The sequence below is a fragment of the Triticum aestivum genome, chromosome 2A (genome assembly GCF_018294505.1).
Source record: "Triticum aestivum cultivar Chinese Spring chromosome 2A, IWGSC CS RefSeq v2.1, whole genome shotgun sequence".
NCBI lineage: Eukaryota > Viridiplantae > Streptophyta > Magnoliopsida > Poales > Poaceae > Triticum > Triticum aestivum.
The window spans coordinates 120,144,402-120,163,286 of record NC_057797.1 but is presented as its reverse complement, the minus strand read 5'-3'; positions in this window follow the sequence as shown (position 1 = coordinate 120,163,286).

Sequence of the window (18,885 nt, the reverse complement as noted above, 5' to 3'; positions counted from 1 at the left end):
GGACCGAAACTCAGGAGGTACGACCCATTCGGCGTCGCGCGGCTCGGTGACGTAAAACCACCATGATTGCCACCCCTTCAGGGTCTCCACAAAGGAGCCCTCGAGCCACAGGACGTTGGCCATCTTGCCCACCATGGCGCCGCCGCACTCCGCCTGGCTGCCGCGCACCACCTTCGGCTTGACGTTGAAAGTCTTGAGCCATAGGCCAAAATGGGGGCGGATGCGGAGGAAGGCCTCGCACACGACGATAAACGCCGAGATGCTGAGGACGAAGTTCGGGGCCAGATCATGGAAATCCAGGTCATAGTAGAACATGAGCCCCCGGACAAATGGATGCAGAGGGAAGCTCAGTCCGTGGAGGAAATGGGGGAGGAACACCACCCTCTCATGGGGCCTAGGGGTCAGGATGAGCTGCCCCTTTTCAGGAAGCCGGTGCGCGATGTCGCTAGACAGGTATCTGGCCTCCTCAGCTTTTTGATGTGTCCCTCCGTGACGGAGGAGACCATCCACTTACCTCCCGCTCCGGACATGGCTGGAGAAGGTTGAGGTGGGGAGTGCAGACTTGGGCGCTGGAGCTCAAGTGCGCGAGAATGGATAGGCAAAGGAGGAGGAAGGCGTAGGTGAAAAGGTGGATCCTTATCCCCTTATATGGGTGGACGCAACTGCGTGTCCCCACCAGCCTGGTAAAACTCGCTTATCTCCAAGCGCCGTAATCAAGGGCGCGGTTGGGTTACCCACGCCCGTATTGATGAGGATCCCGGAATAAGGGGACACGATCTCTGCTTTGACAAGGCGTGCCAAGGAAACCGCCTCGCATGACGCGATGAGGTGGGATAATGAAACGACTCGGATAAAGGCTTGGTCGTGGTGTGTCAAACTACGGAACACGTCAGCAGACTAGATTTGTGTAAATATTATTCTCTCTGTGGCAACATGTGGAAAACTTATTTTGCAGAGCCGGACACTATCTTTGTGTTTAAAATCTTCTATGAAGTACTTGAAGGAGGAACCCGCCTTGCAATGTCAAAGACAATTTGCGTGTCGGACTCGTCGTCATTGAAGCCTGGTTCAGAGGCTACTGAGGGAGTCCTAGATTAGGGGGTGTCCGGATAGCCGGACTATACCTTTGGTCGGACTCCTGGACTATGAAGATACAAGATTGAAGACTTCGTCCCGTGTCCGGAAGGGACTTTCCTTGGCGTGGAAGGCAAGCTTGGCGATACGGATATTCAGATCTCCTACCATTGTAACCGACTCTATGTAACCCTAACCCTCTCCGGTGTCTATATAAACCGGAGGGTTTTAGTCCGTAGGACAACATACACATCAACAATCATACCATAGGCTAGCTTCTAGGGTTTAGCCTCTCTGATCTCGTGGTAGATCTACTCTTGTACTACCCATATCATCAATATCAATCAAGCAGGACGTAGGGTTTTACCTCCATCGAGAGGGCCTGAACCTGGGTAAAACTTCATGTCCCTTGCCTCCTGTTACCATCCGGCCTAGACGCACAGTTCGGGACCCCCTACCCGAGATCCGCCGGTTTTGACACCGACACTAACCCTCTCCGGTGTCTATATAAACCGAAGTGTTTTAGTCCGTAGGACAACAATCACAACATACAATCATACCATAGGCTAGCTTCTAGGGTTTAGCCTCTCTGATCTCGTGGTAGATCTACTCTTGTACTACCCATATCATCAATATTAATCAAGCAGGACGTAGGGTTTTACCTCCATCAAGAGGGCCCAAACCTGGGTAAAACATCGTGTCCCCTGCCTCCTGTTACCATCCGGCCTAGACGCACAGTTCGGGACCCCCTACCCGAGATCAGCCGGTTTTGACACTGACATTGGTGCTTTCATTGAGAGTTCCTCTGTGTCGTCGCTGTTAGGCTTGATGGCTCCTACTATCATCGATAGCGATGCGGTCTAGGGTGAGACTTTTCTCCCCGGAAGATCTTCGTATTCGGCGGCTTTGCACTGTGGGCTAATTCACTTGGCCATATGGAGCAGATTGAAAGCTATGCCCCTGGCCATCAGGTCAGATTTGGAAGTTTGAATTACACGGCCAAAATCCGTGGGGACTTGATCTTCGACGGATTCGAGCCACAGCCGAGCGCGCCGCATTGTCGCAATGGGTATGACCTAGCTCTGCCACCGGACGATACTCCAGAGGCCGCGCCCGCATCAGCTCTGACCCTTAGCTCGGAGCCAACTGCGCCAATCGAGGACGGGTGGATAGACACCGCCTCAGGGGCTGCAGTCTCGACGGCGATCGAGCCAAACACCAGCATAATCCTCTGCACAGCCCGTGACTCCAAGGTGCCGGACTCTCTTCCGGACCCCGAACCATCCTTGCCCCTGCCAATTGAATCCGATTGGGCGCCGATCATGGAGTTCACCGCCGCAGATATCTTTCAGCACTCGCCCTTCAGCGACATTCTGAATTCACTAAGGTCTCTCTCTTTGTCAGGAGAGCCCTGGCCGGATTATGGCCAACGGGCTTGGGATGCGGACGATGAAGAAATTCGACGCCCACCCACCACCCACTTTGTAGCCACTGTCGATGATTTAACCGACATGCTCGACTTCGACTCCGAAGACATCGACGGTATGGACGATGATGTAGGAGACGAACATGAACCAGCACCTACAGGGCACTAGACAGCCACCTCGTCGTATGACATATACATGGTGGATACACCCAATGAAGGCAATGGCGACGAGATAACGGAGGATGAACCCTCCAAGAAGGAACCCAAGCGCTAACGTCAGCGGCGCCGCTCTAAGTCCCGCCAAAGCAAAAGTGGTGATACCGGCACAGGAGATAATAACACTCCGGATAGCGCCGAAGACAACAACAATCCCCTCCAACAAGATTTAAAGCAGGAGGATGAAGGAGCCAGCTCTCCTAAGAGAGCGGCTGGCGGAGAGGAGGAGGATGACAATTACATGCCCCCCTCCGAAGACAAGGCAAGCCTCGGCGGTGAAGAATTCGCCGTTCCAGAGGATCCCGTCGAACAAGAGCGCTTCAAGCGCAGGCTTATGGCCACGGCAAATAGCCTGAAGAAAAAGCAGCAGCAGCTTCAAGCTGATCAAGATCTGCTAGCTGACAAATGGACTGAAGTCCTCGCGGTCGAACAATATAAACTCGAGCGTCCATCCAGGAGTTATCCAAGGCGCAGGTTACTTCCCCGACTGGAGGAAGAAGCGTATGCAATGGCTGATCGGCCACCCCGTGGCCGTGATAGAGAGGCATTCCAGCCAAAAGCTCAGCCTCCACCCCAATGCAATTCAAATAAAAAGGCATGGGGAGATACGCCAGACCTGCGAGACATATTGGAGGACAAAGCAAAGCATTCAAGATCGATCTACGGATCACGAGGGCGCACCACTCTACGAGACGATAAACGTCATGCCGGATACAGTAAAAGAAAATCCGGCCGGGCTGAACACAGCGGGCAGGACCCATTCGAGCTGTGTCGCGATATAGCCCAATACAGAGGCGCCGCACACCCCTTATGCTTCACAGACGAAGTAATGGTACATCAATTCCCAGAGGGTTTCAAACCTGTAAAGATTGAATCATACGACGGCACTACAGACCACGCGGTATGGATTGAGGACTTCCTCCTCCACATCCACATGGCCCGCGGTGATGACTTACATGCCATCAAGTACCTCCCACTAAAACTCAAAGGACCAGCGCGGCATTGGCTTTATAGCTTGCCAGCGGACTCCATTAGCTGTTGGGATGATCTGGAAGCCGCACTCCTCGACAACTTTCAGGGCACTTATGTGCGACCACCAGATGTCGATGACTTGAGCCACATAATTCAGCAGCCAGAAGACTCGGCCACGCAATTCTGGACTCGGTTCCTTACAAAGAAAAATCAAATTGTCGACTGTCCGAATGCGGAGGCCTTAGCGGCTTTCAAGCACAACATCTGAGATGAGTGGCTAGCCCGGCACCTTGGTCAGGAAAAGCCGAAATCTATGGTAGCCCTCACGACGCTCATGACCCGCTTTTGTGCGGGCGAAGACAGCTGGTTGGCTCGCAGTAATAACATATCAAAGAACCATGGTACCTCAGATACCAAGGATGGCAATAGCAGGTCACGTCGCAACAAGCATAAGCGCCGCATTAACAGCGAAAGTACCGAGGATATGGCAGTCAATGCCGGATTCAAAGGCTCTAAACCTGGTCAGTGGAAAAAGCCATTCAAACAAAGTACGCCGGGTCCGTCCAGCTTGGACCGTATACTCGATCGCTCGTGTCAAATACACGGCACCCTAGACAAGCCAGCCAATCACACCAACAGGGATTGTTGGGTGTTCAAGCAGGCCAGCAAGTTAATTGTCGAAAACAAGGACAAGGGGCCACATAGCGATGATGAGGAAGAACCCCGGCAGCCACACACTGGAGGACCGAAGAGGTTTCCCTCGCAAGTGCAAACGGTGAACATGATATACGCAACCCACATCCCCAAGAGGGAGCGGAAGTGTGCGCTCAGGGACGTATATGTGTTGGAGCCAATCGCCCCAAAGTTCAACCCTTGGTCCTCCTGTCCGATCACCTTCGATCGCAGGGACCACCCCACTAGTATCCGTCATGGCGGATTCCCTACACTGGTCCTAGACCCAATCATCAACGGATTTCACCTCACTCGAGTCCTTATGGACGGCAGCAGCCTGAACCTGCTTTATCAGGACACAGTGCGCAAAATGGGTATAGACCCCTCAAGGATCAAACCCACAAAAATGAATTTTAAGGGCGTCATTCCAGGCATAGAGACCCACTGCACAGGCTCAATTACACTGGAAGTGGTCTTCGGATCTCTGGATAACTTCCGAAGCAAAGAGTTAATCTTTGACATAGTCTCGTTCCGCAGTGGTTATCATGCGCTACTCGGACGAACCGCATTTGCTAGATTCAATGTGGTACCACATTATGCATACCTCAAGCTCAAGATGCCAGGACCTCACGGAGTTATTATAGTCAATGGAAACATAGAGCGCTCTCTTCGAACAGAGGAGCACACCGTGGCCCTTGCAGTAGAAGCGCAGAGCAGCCTCTCAAGGCAATCTACCAGTTCGGCGTTTCAAAGCCCGGACACCTTCAAGCGCGCTCGGGGCAATCGGCAAACAGACCGCCTGGCGCGATCTGAGCTCGCGTAGCAATACGGCGGCCACCCCAACCCCAGCCCAACGGTGATATTCGTGTCGCGCGTACATAATTACGCATTAAAAATACCATAGGCACAGGTGGGGAGGGGGGCACAACTGCAGCACACCCCAAAACACGGCCTAAACCACAGTAGGGGCTTCCCGTTTGGTTATTTTTCTTCTTCTTTCAGGACTTTAATCTCTGGAAACACTGTCCGGTCGCTCCACCGCCGAACACATGATATGGCAACCAAGGAGGCAGACAACTACGGAATTCCCAGGTGGATTACAGATTTCATATCATCCTCAGCTCGCCCTTGGAAGGGACATAGTCCTACTCTTTTGCTTATTGCACTATCTGTATCACTCTGCTTTAATGCAATTTTTCAATATACAATGCATGACATTACGACTATTATTGCATTTTTGTTATATATATATATATATGTGTGTGTGTGTGTGTGTGTGTGTGTTCATTAACGACGCCTTGCAACCGTACACTCTGGTATGGCCGATGCACCAGGGGCTTACGTACCCACAATATGGTGTGAAAAGTCCGAACACTTTCACAAGTGCGGCACCCCGAACTTATAGCATTATATGCATCAGCTCCGAATCATGTCTTTGGTCAAATGTTGGGTTTGCCCGGCTCCTATGATTTGGTACCTTACGTTCCGCTCTATCGGCTAAGGTAGCGCTAGGAGAACTACTGCGATTGTGCCCCAGTTCTGCTGGGCCGAGCACCTCAGTAGAGAAAGCTAAAACTGACTGTCATGATAAGGCGAGAGACTGGTCGCTGTTCGGCGAGGTTTTTCGAGTCCCTAAAGACTTATGCCGCTTAGGGCGAGGGGTCGGCTCCGTCCGGCTTACAGGCGTGTATCACGCCCCGAATTCGGCCTTCCGAATACCAGGGGCTTCGCCGAAATTTAAAATTATAGAATTCTGTGGCTAAGTGAGAGTGATAAAGCATTATTAGTCTGGTTGCCTTGTTCGTTGTGCTGAGCACCTCCCTCGAAGGACCCAAACATGGGAACAAGAGTGCTCAGGTTTATCCCGAACACCCCAACACTTTTGGCATGGGGGCAGAAGCCGAGGACTAGCCATCTCTCAAATTGGATAAACAGCCAAACAGAAGGTAATATTTTAAATTCACACAAGCGTTGCGTAGCGAATACGATACAAGTTTTCATACATACAGGACAAAACGAGCAAGTCTCGTTCAAATATTACATTTTGCGAACACTCGTCCGCGATAAGACGGGCGCTCGGCAGAACACCCTCGTAGTACATCTCGGGGTGGCGGTGCTCCTTGCCCTCCGGCGGCCCCTCCTTGATCAGCTTCACGGCGTCTAGCTTGACCCACTGTGTTTTTACACGGGCGAAGGCCCGGCGTGCACCTTCAATGCAGACGGATCGCTTGACGACCTCCAGCCGTGGGCAGGCATCCACAAGCCGCCTCACCAGGCCAAAGAAGCTGTTCGGAAGGGCATCGCCAGGCCACAACCGGACTATGAAGCCCTTCATGGCCTGATCGCCTGCCTTATGTAGCTCGGCCATCTGCTTCAGCTGGTAGCTCATCGGCACCGGATGTTCGGCCTTAGCATATTGAGACCAGAGCAGCTTCTCCGTCGAGCTACCGTCCTCGGCCTGGTAAAATTGTGCGGCATCGGACACACTGCGGGGCAAATCTGCGAATGCTCCTGAAGAGCTCCGGATCCGGGTAAGTAATCGATAATTTGCTTGTACATGCTTGCTTTGCATATAGAAAGCCTTATCCGCCGCTATCTTCTTTATCGCGTCGATCTCCTGAAGGGCCCTTTGGGCCTCGGCCTTGGCACTCTTCGCGCTCTCACGGGCCGTGGCAAGCTCTGACTCTCGCGTCTTCAAGTCAAGCTCCAACGCCTCGTGCTTCGTCATGAGAGCCTGGAGCTCTTGCTGCACCTCGCCCACCCGAGCCTCGTGCCTCTCTTGCTTGGTGCGCTCCTGGGCCACCTTCTCTTCGGCCTGGGACAGCGCTTGCTTCAGGGTCGCCACCTCGGTCGTGGCCCCTGGCAAACATACAATGATCCTATCATTTAGCAATCGCGTCTTTTTTCTCATCTATAGACGGGGTATTACTTACCCTTGTTCTCCTCGAGCTGCCTCTTAGCAAGGCCGAGCTCTTTCTGGGATCCCTCGAGGGCCTCCTTCAGTACGGCGACCTCTGTAGTTAGTGCGGCGGACACCAGAAGCGAAGCCTGCATATGCATATTGACATATTTATATTAGACTCCTATGATATTATTTGATCCTCTGTTCGGCTTTTCTTTGTGAACACCGAACAAAGCATCAGGGGCTACTGTCTATGCGGTAATATTTCTACTACATTTTAAAACACTTACCTCGAAGCCTGTTAGAAGGCCAGTACAGGCTTCAGTCAATCCGCTCTTGGCGGACTGAACCTTCTGGATCACCGCACTCATGATAGTGCGGTGCTCCTCCTCGATGGAAGCGCTGCGAAGCGCTTCCAACATATTGTCCGACGCCTCTAGATGGACAGAGGTCACTGGCACAGGCGTCTCACCCCTCTTAGAAGGAGACAGCCTGCCCGAGCCCGAAACCGCTGGAGGTTCCAGCGCGGGGTTCGGCTGAGGGCCGAACTTGGAGCTCTCAGGGGGCCCGTCCCCTCTGCTCCTGGGGTCCGGAAGGTCGCCTTGAGGCGCCTTCAGGACTGTCTCCCCTTGATCCGGTGCCTCTTGGGACAACACCTCGGCGTCGTTGGCAGGATGAGGAGGTGGCAGTCGGGACTGGATCGCTATCCATGTCCGACGAACCCAGGGAGCCGTCCGACGATACCTCGATATTGGCTCGTGGCGGCTTGCGTAATTATGTTCGGCGATTAGGGAAAGCAATGCGACAAAGGAATCCTATGGGTTACTTTGGTATCTGAATACTTACGATCTCCCCTGGGGCTTGGCCTTGGGCAACCACTCGTCTTCACTTTCGTCGGCGGCGGTGGAGCTGTCCGGAAGGAGAGTCCTTCCCTTCTTGGACCCTCCGGCCTCCCCAGTTGGGGCGGCCTTCCTTTTCTTGTCTCCCCCAGTCGGTGGGGGAGCCTCTTCTTCCTCTTCCTCGTCTTCGGGGGAAGAGTGCGCCGCAGAGTCATCAGACGGTGAGTCCGACGACGCCTGGCGTCGGGAACTCTTTCGAGCTCCCTTGGCCTTCTTGGTCTTCTCCGGCACCTTATAAGGGGCTGGAGTCAGCATCTTCATCAGAAGAGCATCTACGTGGCCTTTGGGCAAGGGAGCCGGATAGTCGATCTGTCCGGCCATCTTTTGCCAGTCCTGTCAAAATTACGGGAGTTCAGATCCTGCATAGAATCAATCTATATAAAAATAAGTATCCTGTGAAAGGTAAAACAACTTACCGCGCTGGCTTGGCGCTTCGCACTGAATCCGCGATCCTCAGTAATGGGGGAGGGACTTGGCGCTCTTGAACAGCACCCTCCAGGCATCTTCATGAGTCGTGTCGAAGAGCCTGTTCAGAGTTCGATGCTGCGCCGGATTGAAATCCCACAAAGTGAACTCCCGTTGTTGGCACGGGAGTATCCGGCGGACGAGCATAACCTGGACTATGTTGACGAGCTTGAGCTTCTTGTCCACCATGTTTTGAATACATGACTGGAGTCCAGTCAGCTCTTTTGAATTACCCCAGGACAGGCCCTTCTCCTTCCAGGAGGTGAGCCGCATGGGGGTTCCAGATTGGAACTCGGGGGCCGCTACCCATGCGGGGTCGCGCGGCTCGGTGATGTAGAACCACCCCGATTGCCACCCCTTTATGGTTTCAACAAAGGAGCCCTCGAGCCATGTTATGTTGGGCATCTTTCCCACCATGGCGCCTCCACACTCCGCTTGGCGGCCGCCCACCACCTTCAGCTTGATGTTAAAGGTCTTCAGCCATAGGCAGAAGTGGGGCTTGACACGGAGAAAGGCCTCGCACACGACGATGAATGTCGAGATGTTGAGGATGAAGTTCGGGGCCAGATCATGGAAATCCAGGCCGTAATAGAACATGAGCCCCCAGACAAAGGGATGGAGAGGGAATCCCAGTCCGTGGAAGAAATGGGTGAGGAATACGACCCTCTCATGGGGCCTGGGGGTGGGGATGAGTTGCCCCTCATCTGGGAGCCGGTGCGCGATGTTGTCGGGCAGGTATCCGGCTCTCCTCAGTTTCTTGACGTCTCCCTCCGTGACGGAGGATACCATCCACTTGCCTCCTGCTCCGGACATGGTTGGAGAATGTTGAGATGGAAGTGAGGACTTGGGCGCTAGAGCTCGAGTGTGCGGAAGCGGATGAGCAGAGGAGGAAGAAGGCATGGATAGAAAGGTGAATCCTTTTCCCTTTATATGCGCGGACAAAACTAAGCGTCCCCACTTGCCTGGTAAAACTCGCTTATCCCCCAAGCGCCGTAATTAATGGTGCGGTTGGGTTACCCACGCCCGTATTGATGAGAATCCCGTAATAAGGGAACGCGATCTCTGCTTTGACAAGACGTGTCGAAAAACTGCCTCGCGTTATGTGCGGGGCTGGTTAAAAGAAACGGTTCGAATAATCACCGGGCCATGGCGTAACGTCATGTTGCCAAAACAAGCTAGCGGATTAGATCTGCGAAAACATTATTCTCTCTACGGTGAAATGTGGAACTTATTTTGCAGGGTTGGACACTATCCTCGTATTCAAATTCTTCTGTGATGTATTCGGAGAAGGAACCCGCCTTGCAATGCTGAAGACAACTGCGCGCCGGACTCATCGTCATTGAAGCCTGGTTCAGGGGCTACTGTGGGAGTCCTGGATTAGGGGGTCTCCGGATAGCCGGATTATCTCCATTGGCCGGACTGTTAGACTATGAAGATACAAGATTGAAGACTTCATCTCATGTCCGGATGGGACTCTACTTGGCGTGGAAGGCAAGCTAGGCAATACGTATATGGATATCTCCTCCTTTGTAACCGACCTTGTGTAACCCTAACCCTCTCCGTTGTCTATATAAACCGAAGGGTTTTAGTCCGTAGGACAACAATCACAACATAAAATCATACCATAGGCTAGCTTCTAGGGTTTAGCCTCTCTGATCCTGTGGTAGATCTACTCTTGTAACACCCATATCATCAATATTAATCAAGCAGGACATAGGGTTTTACCTCCATCAAGAGGGCCCGAACCTGGGTAAAACTTCATGTCCCTTGCCTCATGTTACCATCTGGCCTAGACGCACAGTTCGGGACCCCCTACCCGAGATCCGCCGGTTTTGACACCGACAACCATCTTCTCTTGGCTCTCGCAATGTGCGGCCTTCTCGGGTTTCAACTCTTCGACCGCCTTCAAAGCAGCCGCATTACTAATCCTCGTTTGTTCCTTGGCTCGGGCAAGTTCTGCCCGCATGGTTTCCACGGTGGCAGCTCCATCTACAGTCACAACATATTAAAGATACTAGCATCATGCTACTCTTACTATGTGGCATTCACCAGATAATAACACTTACCATGTGCCTCATCAAGCCTCTTGTTAACAAGCTCAATGTCGGCGTCTGCCGCATCCAGTTGTCATTTTAATTTGGCAAACTCACTAGCCCGGCTAGCCACCGGAGCTTCCACCACCTGCACATAGGGGCAGTCTGGTTATTACCTGGGAATATGATCCTCTGTTCGCCGCCGTTCTCAACGACCACCAGAGTCTCAGGGGCTACTATCTACACAGGGCACACCTAACATGTGCAGTACTATCTACACAGGGCACACCTAACATGTGCAGTACTATCACATATTATCTCACGTACCTCAAAGCCTGTCAATAGACTCATAAAGGCTTCATGTAATCCGCTTGAGGCGGACGAAATTCTCTCCATCACCGTACCCATCAGCGTACGGTGTTCTTCTGAGATGGCCGCTCGCCCCACCAACTCCCTCGGAACGTCCGACCGCATACCAGACGGTGCCGGACTCTTTTGTCTGCTCTCTTCGGGAGCCGGACGCTGGGGACTTCGGGGGTCTATGGGATTATCTTCTGTCCTCACCGGATCCAGAGAGGCCCTCCGTGACGACACTTCGGGGTCGCCCGCTTCTTGAGCGGAGGAGTCCGGGGGAGGCGTTTCGCTTTCCATCATCTCTGGAAGAAGATCCCCCGAAGACGAGCTCAGCTGAGAGGGGCTAAGGCCCGAACTGCAAGATATATGCGGTGGTTATTTTCTCAGAAAAAAGATAGCATACCTTTACTATTAAAATATTTTGGATCACTTACGACTCGTTGGAGGGCTGATCCCCCCGTGGACTTTGTGCGGCAAAAGCACCCCCCAAGGCAGGACCCTCTGTGGGAGACTTCTTCTCCCGTTTGGAGGCTTCGGCTTCCGGATCCTCGGAAGCGGTCCTTTTCCTCCCCCGGTTATCCTCCTTCATGTAGACGCTCATTCCCTCAGTTGGAACGGGCAGCGATGGGGTCCCGCATCCGCCCGTATTATCCCCCCCCCCCCCCTGTATCTTCCTTCGAGGGCTCCGGGCAAGGTGCGACCTCGAGCATCTTTTCCAATACCGGATTTTCCAAACCCTCAGGGAGGGGGCCGAGCACTGAATCATCTTCGCCTTTGTTAGCCAGTCCTGGTCAAAAAGCGAGCTCTCAGAAATAACTTCATGACGAATAAAAGATAGTGTGTTCGGCTAGAGGATTTCTTACTTGTTCGGCGGCACGGTTACTGCTCAGGCCCATGTCCTCGGTAATATCCGGACACTCTACTTGAGGTCCAAAGAATGACTTGTACATCTCCTCGTGTGTCAGGCCGAGGAAACTTTGAATGGCACGCGGTCCCTCTGGGTTGAACTCCCACAAGCGAAGGGACCGGCGTTTGCAAGGCTGGACTTGACGAACCAGCATAACTTGTATTACCGCAACCAAATTAAAATCTCCCTCGAAGAGATCTCGGATGCGGCTTTGCAGTATAGGCACGTCCTTGGCTGGACCCCAGCTCAGACCTCTGCTAATCCATGACATCAGTTGTGGTGGGGGGCCCAAGCGGAAAGCGGGGGCAGCCGCCCACTTGGCACTTCTGGGAGCTGTGACGTAAAACCACTCCCGCTGCCATAATTCGGACACCTCTCAAAAGGAACCTTTCGGCCATGGAGCTCTTGCCATCTTGCCTATTGATGCACCACCGCACATTTCATGTTGCCCTCGATCATCTTCGGCTTCACTTCAAAGGTCTTGAGCCACAAGCCGAAGTGAGGGGTAATGCGGAGGAAGGCCTCACACACGACAATAAATGTCGAGATGTGGATAAAGGAGTCCGGAGCTAGATCATGGAAATCTAGCCTGTAATAGAACATCAAACCCCTGACGAAGGGATCCAGAGTGAGGCCTAGGACTCGGAGGAAGTGGGAGACGAACACGACGTTCTTGTTAGGTTCGGGAGTAGGGACGACCTTCCCTCGAGTAGGAAGCCGATGTGAAACCTCGGCGGTCACGTATCTGGCCTCCCTCAACTTCTTGATGTCCTCTTCCATCACGGAGGAGGGCATCCATCGGCCTTGAAGGCTAGATCCGGACATGATTGAAGATCCGGAGCACCTAACTTGGGCTTTGGGTGTTAGAACTCGAGGTGGGGAAAGGGTTCGATTGAGCACGAGAGGGAAAAAGCGAAAACCTTGTCCCTTTATAAAGAGGGTGAATATCAAGCGTCCTCCCCGTAGCCGTTTAGGACTTGCCTATAATCTAGGAGTCCTAGACACGGTTGGGTTACCCACGACCGCATTAATGAGAATCCCGTAATTAGGGGAACACGATCTCCGCTTCGACAAGACGTGTCAAGAAACCGCCTCGCGTTATGTGTGGAGCTGGTTGAAGAAAAACGGTTCGAGTAATCACCGGGCCATGACACGATGTCATGCTACCAAAACGAGTCAGCAAATTGGATTTGCGAAAATATTATTCTCTCTACGACGGTATGTGGAACTTATTTTGTAGGGTCGGACACTATCCTCGTATTCAAATTCTTCTGTGATGTATTCGGAGAAGGAACCCGCCTTGCAATGCCGAAGACAATACAGCGCGCCGGACTCATCGTCATTGAAGCCTGGTTCAGGGGCTACTGAGGGAGTCCTGGATTAGGGGGTCTCCGGACAGCCGGACTATCTCCATTAGCCGGACTGTTAGACTATGAAGATACAAGATTGAAGACTTTGTCTCGTGTCCGGATGGGACTCTACTTGGCATGGAAGGCAAGCTAGGCAACACGGATATGGATATCTCCTCCTTTGTAACCGACCTTGTGTAACCCTAACCCTCTCTGGTGTCTATATAAACCGAAGGGTTTTAGTCCGTAGGACAACAATCACAACATACAATCATACCATAGGCTAGCTTCTAGGGTTTAGCCTCTCTGATCTCGTGGTAGATCTACTCTTGTACTACCCATATCATCAATATTAATCAAGCAGGACGTAGGGTTTTACCTCCATCAAGAGGGCCCGAACCTAGGTAAAACATCGTGTCCCCTGCCTCCTGTTACCATCCGGCCTAGACGCACAGTTCGGGACCCCCTACCCGAGATCCGCCGGTTTTGACACCGACACTAACCCTCTCCGGTGTCTATATAAACCGAAGTGTTTTAGTCCGTAGGACAACAATCACAACATATAATCATACCATAGGCTAGCTTCTAGGGTTTAGCCTCTCTGATCTCGTGGTAGATCTACTCTTGTACTACCCATATCATCAATATTAATCAAGCAGGACGTAGGGTTTTACCTCCATCAAGAGGGCCCGAACCTAGGTAAAACATCGTGTCCCCTGCCTCCTGTTACCATCCGGCCTAGACGCACAGTTCGGGACCCCCTACCCGAGATCCGCCGGTTTTGACACCGACATTGTCCTTTCCGGACTGTCCCCCTCGGTTTATATAGACACCGAGGGAATGTAGGGTTACATGGAGTCGGTTACATAAGAAGGAATCTTCGGTCGCCAAGCTTGCCTTCCATGCCAAGTAGAGCCCAATCTGGACACGGTGCAGTCTTCGGCCTTCATGTCTTCACAGCCCATCAGTCGGGCCCATGGATAACAGGCTGGACGCCCGAGGACCCCTTAGTCTAGGACTTCCTCGGTATGGTGGTTGTTTTGAGGAAGGTAAATGGTGGGTTTATGGTACCGGCGAAAGTGGCGCGGTACTAGAGAGGCTAGCAACTGTGGAAGGGTGAGAGTGCGTATAATCCATGGACTCAAGATTATTCATAAAGAACTCACATACTTATTGCAAAAATCTATTAGTTATCGAAACAAAGTACTACACGCATGCTCCTAGGGGGATATATTAGTAGGAAAAGACCATCGCTCGTCCCCGACCGCCACTCATAAGGAATACAATCAAAAAAATAAATCATGCTCCGACTTCATCACATAACGGTTCGCCATACGTGCATGCTACAAGAATCACAAACTTTAACACAAGTATCTCTCAAACTCACAACTACTCAACTAGCATGACTCTAATATCAGCATCTTCATATCTCAAAAAAATCATAAAGAATCAAACTTCTCATAGTATTCAACGCACTTTATATGAAAGTTTTTATTATACCCATCTTGGATGCCCATCATATTAGGACTACTTTTATAGCCAAAGCAAATTACCATGTTGTTCGAAAAGACTCTCAAAATAATATAAGTGAAGCATGAGAGATCAATAATTTCTGTAAAATAGTGTTGGGACCCCGATCCTAAGTTCACCGATCTAGCATGTAACACTTCATATCGCTTTGCGGCCTCACGCACGGTATTCCCACGGGTGCCACCTTACCTGCCCCAGGACCGTTTGCGCCTTTTGGATCACGTATATGATACTGTCGCTAGCATCCATATGACAGAGAACCCGGGCCGACATGACTAGTCGTGAACCCAAAGTGGCTCTAACTTACAGGAACAGGCATACATGAATCAACCTCGAGCATGTCAGTCAACAACATATGAATCCGGGCTGTAGCACTGGGCTAACACGACTCCGGGAACCCGGGCTGTAGCAGGCTAGGCAGGACTCTGGATGTCACCGCGTGACATTTCCCCAAAGGGACAGACACATGAACGAAGTGAATCACATGCCGGCCAGTCAAGTATTCCGGAGCAGTAGTGCTGGGCTAGCAGGACTCCGGTGAACCGGGCTGTAGCGGACTACTATGGCTCATGGAAGCACAAGATTACATTTCCCCATAAGAGAGGCTACCAGGGATAAACAACTAGGTTGTCGGATCCCACACATAGCAATACACGTTACACGTACGCATAACATGCAAGTATGTGTTGTACAACATGGCATCACAACATAACTCAAACTTATATCTCTACTACTATAGTACATCAATTTTTGAACATGGGGTACCCGTTCATCGTGTCCTAGAAGCAAAATCCTTAGCCGTCGATTTGTTACACCAGGTGAATCTCCACTGTTTATCAATACCAGACTCGATTGATCCAACGGCTGATGTTCCCCGGATTCGCGTTGTACGGACGCGCGCCAAAACGCTGCCAATCTGGATCTTCCAGAGTTTTCACGGACATGCTGTTGGCTTGCAGCCATAGCGGTCTGCTGCAGTGAAGAATTAAATATTCCAACAACCAGTATTTGCATGCACATGCTCGAACTATCTAGACCAGGTGCATGTAGAGGCTAGCAGCTTATACTACAACAGGAGCAATTTACATCTCACGGAGTGCTACAGGCATGGAAGCACTTTTTACTTTCTCAAAAGAAGTAGGGTGCTGTAGAAAAGACTGTACACATTTTTGTTTGCAGGTGAAGAAAAGAGTGTACACATGGCAATATTGCTGGTCGCTGAGAGAAATATTCAAAAAACCTGTATACAATTTTGATTTTGATTTGACTATATTTTTCTTAACATGTTAAGTTATTTAACACACTGTGAGGTTGAGGATACACAAAGGAAATAGATTTTATAAGAAACCTTTCATTTAAAGGTGTGAAAATTACTGCATCAAACTAATTTACTATATATTTCAAATTTGAATTTTAAAAATATTTCACAAGCATGTCAATAACAATAACATTTCTCTTGGAGAAAATGTATGCTTTTTCTAAAGCATTCTTCGTATAGGAATTCATTGTGCTACAAAAAAGTTTCCATGAGTTCCCACTCGAAAACACAAATGTACTTTTGAAATTTGCATGATAGTTTTATCATAAGGCGATTTAGTTTTAGTTTAAATGATTTAGTATTGTGATTACTCATAATAATCTAACGTGCAAAGCACGTACAAATTACTAGTAGATAAAGGCCCAGAAGAGCCTCATAGCATTCAATACAAACAGGGGTCTCATGACCCATCATTCAGAGCATACAAGCAACGGAAGCATTACATGTCTGAGTACAGACAACTACAACAGGAAAAGACTAAGAAGCCTGACTAAACACGACCCTCCCAAGGGTACAAGATCGTAGCTGGGATACAAGCTACTCGTCGAAGTCTCTAGTGTAACCAACTGCAAAACATAAATAAGCAAACGTGAGTATGAAGGTACTCAGCAAGTCTTACATCAGAACTATCTACATATGCAACATTATCAACAAAGGGGGGTGGTGGAGTTAACAGCAGCAAGCCAGCTTTGACTCAGTGGCTAACCTATACTACGAGTATCAGAAACTTCTTTGAGGTGAGAAGACGCACACGAGTCCACATATTCGCCATATCAATACTCCACTACGGATCCGTTCCCGTCTCCCTACGAGAAGGCCATCCATAGCACTCACGCTTATCTTGCGGATTTTAGAGTATCCACTTCAATTTGTCTATGTACTACATAAGTCCTCCAAGTTTCCATATCCGAGGAAAACGGCTATTCAAATAGATATTGTTGACCCTGCAGGGGTGTACTTCTTCACACACGCTCTGGCCACTTATAGCCCTCTACACGTCATGCACCTCGGCAACCTTCAAGCGGAAGCCGGGCGAGGGTGTCGACCACGACCTGACTAACCACACAAGTCTCTCGTCCAGGTTTATAGCCTATTTGAGTTCCATCCGCAAGGAGTTCCGGCCGAAGTCTCCAGTACGGCCCCAAACGATGTGTGCAGGGTTCCCAAGCCCACCATCCGGGTGCCACTTGGTACACCGTGCCACGGTGCCTAGTCTGTCCCAAGCCCGTCCCGTCGGACACCACCTGGTAGACAAGTAGCACTACCTACAAACGCCAGAAACTAGTTGCAACTCCTGGACAGAGATCAAGTGGATTAATAAGCCGAGAGGGGCCGGATAACCGGAACCCAATGTGTGGTAGTAACTGGACTTGGATAACATACACAGAACTCAGTGCTTCGGGACGGTTCCAATGAGACAACCCACCATGTACTCCTACATGGCCTCTCATCGCTACCTTTACCAAAACGTGTTCACACACTTAGCCTTTATCGGTAGGACATGTTCACCACTCCGATGCATTCCCAATGAATCAGACCTGACACAACTCTAAGCATAGCCGGCATAAAGAAAACAAGCATGGATGAGTAGGCACATCAAGGCTCAAGAAACTCCTACTCATGCTAGTGGGTTTCAACTATTTACTGTGGCAATGACAGGTCATGCAGAGGAATGGGTTCAACTACCGCAGCAGAAAGTAGCAGTTTGAATCATTGTTGTCCTAATGCAGTATAAGGAGCAGGAGCGAGTGAGTGGGATTTATCGAAATGCTCAAGGGGTGGTTGCTTGCCTGATAGAACGACGAAGGGGTACGGCTCCTCTGACAGGTACTCGGGAACACCTTCCGGAGTGGAACCTATCGAGAAGAAACGGTGCCGGCGATCAACACACAAACAAATGCAACAGAATGATGCATGAACATGACATGTGCAAATGCTAGTGTTTGGGCTAATGCAAGATGCTACCAAGTTGGTTGAAGCCCATTTGAATCCAAGATTCAAATGCAATTCAAAATGAAGCATTTAAAATGCCCATATTACGTTTTCACTTATATAGCATGTATAAGTTGGTTTTTCATGCATGTAACTAGCATAAATGGAGTCCTTGCATTTTTCCGATAATTTTTCATATATAATTTATTTCATTCTGAGCTACGGTTGAATTATTATGATTTTTTGAAGTTTAGGCACATATTCTGGAATTTCCTGAGTTAAAATAATTCCAGAAATCAATTATTGCGTCAGCTCTAAGTCAGCATGACGTAAGCGAGTCAACGGGGCTGACCAGGTCAAACCTGACCCGTGGGCCCCACATGTCATTGGCTCAGTTAGGTAACAGGTTTTAGAATAAACCTAATCAAACGATTAACAGGGTCGGGCCCACTGTTAGTAACTAAGAGGTTAACTAAGCAGTGATTAGGCCGTAATCTAACCATTGCCACATCAGCACCACCGGATCAAGTCGTCGGCGACCTTACAGGATGGCGGTGGCTTGTCGGAAACTCTATTTCGGTGACCATTCGTGCGGTGGAGGGCATCTACGCGTTGCGGGCACTCGGCCGCATCCATCTACGCAAGCAGGAGGGGATGAGGTGGTCGGAAACAGCAACGGCGGCGAGCGAGGCGGCGGCCGGAGCACGGCTATGCGCGGGCATGGGCTACTCTTGGCTAGCAAGCTCGCTGAGAGGATGGGCGGGCTCCTGGAGCTGCGTTGAGCATAGTGGTGTGCTTGGCTTCGAGCAATAATGGCTCTAGCCATGACGGCGATG